Consider the following 6,810-nt stretch of genomic DNA (forward strand, 5'->3'; position numbering starts at 1 on the left):
AAAATCATTTTTACTTCAATAAACTTGTTATTTAGTGTTTTAGGTTTTTGACTTTATTTTATAGTGTCCTTGTTACAGTGTAATTAAACATTTAAAGGAACGCTCCACTTTTTTTGGAAATAGGCTCATTCTCCAACTCCCCCCGAGTAAATAAGTTGAGTTTTACCGTTTTGAAATCCATTCAGCCGTTCTCCTGTTCTGGTGATATCACTTTTAGCATAGCTTAGCATAGATTATTGAATCCTATTAGACCAATAGCATCACGTTCAAAAATAACCAACGAGTTTCGATATTTGTCCTATTTAAACCTTGACTCTTCTGTAGTTATATCGTATACTAAGACCGGCGGAAAATGTAAAGCTGCGATTTTCTAGCCCGATAAGATTAGGAATGCCTGCTTCGGTCATGTTACTGTAGCAAACTTCCTTGACTATTACGCCGGAATGGGAGTGTAGTTCCTAATCTTATCGGCCTAGAAAATCGCATCTTTACATTTTCCGCCGGTCTTAGTACACAATATAACTGCAAAAGAGTCAAGGTTTAAATTGGACAAATATCGAAACTCGTTGGTTATTTTTGAACGCGATGCTGTATTGGTCTCATAGGATTCAATAATCTATGCTAAGCTATGCTAAAAGTGATATCGCCAGAACAGGAGAACGGCTGAATGGATTTCTAAATGGTAAAACTCAACTTATTAACTTGGGGGTAGTTCATAAGCCTATTTCCAAAAAAAGTGTTAAAAAAAGAGTGTTCCTTTAAGCAGTGAGTCATATTAGAATTAAATTGATAGTTCACCTGAAAATGAAAATTCTGTCATTAATTACTCACCCTAATGTTGGTCGTTGGTCTTCGGAACAAATTAAGAAATATTTTTGAAGAAATCTGAGAGCTTTTTGACCCTCAATAGTTACCACATTCAAGGTCCAGAACGGTACCAAGAACATCGACGAAATAGTCCATGTGACATCAGTGGTTCAACTGTAATGTTGTGAAGCTACGAGAATACTTTTTGTTGCACCAAATAAAATAAAATAACTTTATTTAACCCTGAACGTGATAGGACCCTTGCTGTCTATGTAGGTTCAGAGACCTCTTGGATTTCATCCAGAAATATCTTAATTTGTGTTCCAAAGACGAACAAAGGCTTACAGGTTTAAAACAACATGAGGGTGAGTAATTAATGACAGAATTTTCGTTTTTGGGTGAACTATGCCTTTAAGGTTTGGTTAAGGATTAGTCACTATCACTATGGTGTATGGTGGCCAAACATTGCTCTTTTCAGGGAGACGTCTCTCCTTTATTCAGCTCTCACTCAACAAACCCTTTTGTTTTTGACAAAACATTCCCTGTTTAACAGGCTAAATGGCTTTAATTAGACAGATCCATTTGGTTTTGAGTTTTTTTAGTTGGGCATTGCCTCTTAAAGGGTTTCAGTCTTTGTTTGTTTGAGTCTGGGAAACAAGATGATGCCACTAAGACATCATTCTGTATTAGACAATGTCACAAGGGCCTTCTTTGTTTCATAAATGGTTGATTCATCAATCAGGGAACGTTTCAGCAACATATGAAAAGAGAAACAGTGATTTAAGTTTTCAAATATTGTTTGTATTAGTTTTAAACTTCTATTTTCTCCAGGCATTTTAATTTTACCTAAAAAAAAAAAAAAAAAAAAAAAAATGTATAGTATATACATTTATATGTATTGTTATAAGGGTTTTGTTATCATGTTGGAAAACGTCTCTAGGTTACGTATGTAACCATGGTTCCCTGAGAAGGGAACGAGACACCGCGTCCCCTAGGGGTCGCTATTGGGGAACGCTGCAGCGTGACTCATGTCTGAAGAATGCATATAGAAAAACTCCATGAAATGGCCGGCGACAGCGTATGACGTCACTACCGGGCGACACAGTATAAAGAGTCGCCGAAGTAAACATACACCCGCTTCACTGTCTGAAGCTTCTCGTCCGAGGCATGGTAAAAAGCGTAGGGGACGCGGTGTCTCGTTCCCTTCTCACGGAACCATGGTTACATACGTAACCTAGCGATGTTCCCTTCCGAGGGAACTCTCACCGCGTCCCCTAGGGGTCGCTATTGGGGAATGGTATACCCACGTCTCCATGCTGAGGGGAGTGCATAGTAGCGAGCACTAAGTGTAAATTCTGTGAAGAATTATCCCTATAGGACGAGGTGACAGCTGTCAGAACGTAACCTCCCCGGCCAAAGCCTGAACTGTTACTCACTTACCTGAATGGGTCAAAGGACCCAGAGCACAGCTCAGGTTGGAATCGGGGATTCCTTTGGAGGAACGGCTAAGTTAATACTTAGACTTAACTAGAACAGGAACTGCCAGTACTACTGAGTCTAGTTCCCTCAGTGAACTGACTCAGAAATAGTGACTAACAGGCCTGTCCCAAGACAGAGACCGTTCTAGCAGGGGTTATCCTCAGATAACGCACCCTGGATAACAGATGGTCAGGAGATATCTAAGGTGATATAGAGTGAAGTTGGGCCCAGGGAGACCGGGGTTTTAAACCAACTCAAAAAATGGGAACGAGGACCGCGTAACCCATACCATATAGGATTTTAGAAAAGAACCCAAAAACTTGGTGGGAACTTACCACTTATGTGGATTTTAGGAAGTGCACAAGGATTGCGTGTGCACTTACCACTATTGTGGATTTCAGAAAGCACCCAGGGTTTAGCGTGGGACACTACCCTAGTAAAATGGGATTTGGAGACTGTGTTTTCCCCCATTTGGGGGTTTCATTATGGAGCTACTGACCATCATGATAGTGGACGCAGACAGCGGACAGACCCCTAACCCCGACTTGCAGGGAGGAACATCCGTCCTTAAAAGGCATACTCTGAAGGGACCCTTAGTGTGAAGGGGAGCATACTAATGCCAGTCCACATGGATGCTTACTAGGAGAAAGTGGTGCTCAAGAATTACCCTTCATTAGAAGGGGGAGCATACTCATCCCACTAGGAGCCGTGCTCTAAAACGGGACCCTTGCGAAGGGGAGCGAACGTGCTCAAATCAGGACCTTGAGAAAAGATAGTGGTTATTTCTTCCTTAGTCAAGGGAGAAAAATTCACCATGCGGCAGTGGCGCTGCTTTGAGGGAACCTTGAAAAGGTGAGCTGCCAACAGCCTGAAGAGGTTTCAATCGTAGGAGCCTTCGCTTCTAGCACGTTAAGGGTAGGCTTCAAAACCCTGAGAAACAGGGAGAAATGCCAACACCCGCCAGAAGGTGGTGTTCTAGTAGGACCCTTTCTGCAAAAAGGGGAGCAGCCAAAGTCATTTCAAGGTCCTGAAAAGGGGGAACTCCTAGTTAGTCATAAAGCCTGAAGGGGAGGTGACACTCGACCCGGAAGTCAGGCGCAGACAGGCTCCTAACCCTGATTAACAGAGAGGAAAACCCGCCTGCCAGGAGGCAGCGCCCGGATTTCAACCTTCTTCAGAAGGGGAGCTTACTCCTCCTGCCAGGAGCAGCGCTCTTAAGTGGAACCCTTTCTCAAAAGGGGAGCAATCATACTTGACTCAGGAAGCCTGATGACAGATTCTGCCCAACCAAAGGGGAATTTGTCCATACGACAGTGGTGCTACTGACGAACCTTGAATTAAGGTGAGCTGCTGTCATTGAAGAGCTCTGAGAGGACCCTTTTCGTGGAAAGGGGAGCTACTAAAGAGAAAACCTGGTTTGTCAGCGAGAAGCGGTACTCTGAATAAACCCTTTCCGCGGAAAGGGGAGTACTACTTTAGTTACTGGAGAACTGAGAAATTGCTCCTTGGAGACAAAACTCAGGAGGTGCTGGAACCTTCGGCTGATAAGATCACTTCACAGGATCTAAAGTCCACAGAGAGAGTCTGGAAGAGGGATTCTCAGAAAAAAGGCCTGCAAAGGACAATGTTAAACATGCCAAGGGCAATCCTAAGAAAGAAACTTAGGGAGCTTACCTTGAAAAGGACATAAGTCCTATGTCTAACATATGCTGAGAGGGTGCTTTACCGCACGACCTGTGGCGTGGATAGGACGAACACTGCCGTAACCATAATCCGTAGGATCAGAGGGGGAGCATCCGCCGTGGACTCGTCATGTTTTTCTCTGGGAAGCAAAAACACAACACACAGGCCTGAGACAGTATTAAGTTCCTTTTCTTTATTAAAAGAAAAAATGGATCGTACTTACCCATGAGTGACCTGCATTTAACTCAAACTTGAACAAAAACCTGTTTAAGGAGTTAAAATCCAGACGATCGGTAATGGAGGTTCTTATAGGACATAAGAACCGCTACGTGCAGGGGGCTCATGTTGTAGGACTCAGACCTGGGCCTTCATGGAGTGAAGGACTTAAAGGCAGTGATCTACTTAGCCCAAGTCACATAAATCCAGAAAGGCCAATGAGCCTGGGAAAACTAACAGATCAGTAAAAGACCTCCGGTTAGTCCTCCTAAAAGCAGCCCAAACCGGCAGAGTGGGCTGTCTACTTAAACCCTAGCAGGGGAGACAGCACCATCTAGGCAAGAGCTTAAAAAGAACTGTTTTTCTCTTTTTTTAAAAAAACCCCAAAGGGGAGTAATCAGTAAGCCAACACACAGACATCCGCAGATATTTGTGTGTGTAGGAGGGACTACCAGAGGTAAAAAAACGACCGAAAGCCTCCAGCCCTAAAGGAGGAAGAATTAATACACAGCTAGCCTCAGACAGCTGTAGTTAATAAGACTGTTCTGCCATAATCATGGTCAAACTAGTCTAGGAAAATCTCCCCCTTTTATATATACACATATATATATACACATACACGCATACATAACATGCATATGTATATACATACATACATTCGTATTATGGCAGTATATTAACTCCACAATCGTGACGTGCAGCCCATATTCGGCTCCCGTGGGAGCTAAACAAACTCCGCCCAGGCGCCAAAATTCCCTCGGGAATAAAACAAGCAAGGAGCCGCAGGCGACGCCGCGAATGCGTCTGTTAATGCCGCGAGAGGCAAACACACTCATGCAAAATGAGGAACAGAGAAACTCACCTCCCTCCTTTGCGACTGCGTTTTCGCGATAAGCCCATTAGTCCCTCGGGAGCTGGACGAGCTGTAATTTACCACACCCACGTAGCAGAGAGTCGTAGCAAGTGGGTATGAGAGCGTGCCTCTCGTTACAAACAAGCAATGAATGCACCGATTGCATTCTACTCTCTCAAGAGCTAATCTTGCTTGTGTTCTCCCCTCACAGCTCGGGCAGTGTGAAAGTGCGGGTATCAGATTACCACACACGTCACAAACAGGCCTCCGGTGAGAGAATATGCACTCCTAGACAAAGAGAAGGCTGAAGACAGCGAAGAGGGTGTATGTTTACTTCGGCGACTCTTTATACTGTGTCGCCCAGTAGTGACGCACCAGCAGTGACGTGCGCGCCGCGGTGACGTCATACGCTGTCGCCGGCCATTTCATGGAGTTTTTCTATATGCATTCTTCAGACACGAGTCACGCTGCAGCGACCCCTAGGGAACGCAGTGAGAGTTCCCTCGGGAAGGGAACTGCCGTTTGGCCTAGTTTCTAGAGGGAAGGTATCATGTTCTGCTTCAGAATATACAGTACATAATGGAATTCATGTTTCCCTCAATGAACTGCAGCTCCCCAGAACCAGCAGCACTCATGCAGCCCCAGACCATGATGCTACCACCACCATGATTGACTGTAGGCAAGACACAATATTCTTGATACTCCTCACCAGGGCATTGTCACACATGCTGGACACCATCTGAGCCAAACAAGTTTATCTTATAGTCTCATCAGACCACAGGACATGGTTCCAGTAATTCATGCTCTTGGACAGGTTGTCTTCAGCAAACTGTTTGCGGGCTTTCTTGTGAGTCAGCTTCAGATGAGGCTTCCTTCTGGGATTATGCCTATGCAAACAGACTTATTGCAGTGTGCGGCATATGGTCTGAGCACTGACAAGCTGGCCTTCTACTTCTGCAACCTTTAAACCAATGCTGGCAGCTCTCATGCATCTGTTTTTTGAAGCCAGGTTCTGCTTCTGACACACAGAATGAGTGCTCAACTTCGTTGATCGACCCTTGCAAGCCCTGTGATCGAATGGAACCCATCTTGGAAAACCTCTGTATGACCCTGACCACTGTAGAGTAACTCAGTTTCAGGGTGTTACTGAACCTGTAATAGCCTTGGCCATCTTTGTGGAGAGCAACATTTCTAATTCTCAAATCCTCAGAGAGTTCTTTGCCATGAGATGCCATGTTGAACATCCAGTGGTCAGTATGAGAGAATTGTACTTAATTCACAAATTTTAACTGCTCTATTACAAGATACACAAGTTTGTATGGTCCTGTCAAGCAGATAAAAACATAAACATGATGGATAGGACATGTGGCTATGCATGGTTAAACAACATTCTGCTGTTATCACTTAGGGTTTACTCACATTTGTTGCCAGCTATTTTGACAATAATGGCTGTATGGTGAGTAATTTTCAGAGGACAGTAAATCTATACTGCTATACAAGCTGCACATTGACTACTCTAAAATATATCTAAGTTCATTTCTATAGTATTGTCCCTTGAGAAGATATATTAAAATGGTTACTGAAATGTGAGAGGTGTACTTACTTTTGTGAGATACTGTACCTGTGGGAACTTTTTCGCAAGACGCAATTTACGTACTGCCATGTACGTTTTGTGACATATTCAATGTAAAATGTCTACTGAGTGGCACTAAAAGAGTGTTTGTTTTTTTCCCCCAGAACAGATGAACGTACACATGGTACATTTTATGTGC

Source organism: Garra rufa, chromosome 18 (genome assembly GCF_049309525.1).
Source record: "Garra rufa chromosome 18, GarRuf1.0, whole genome shotgun sequence".
Classification (NCBI taxonomy): domain Eukaryota; kingdom Metazoa; phylum Chordata; class Actinopteri; order Cypriniformes; family Cyprinidae; genus Garra; species Garra rufa.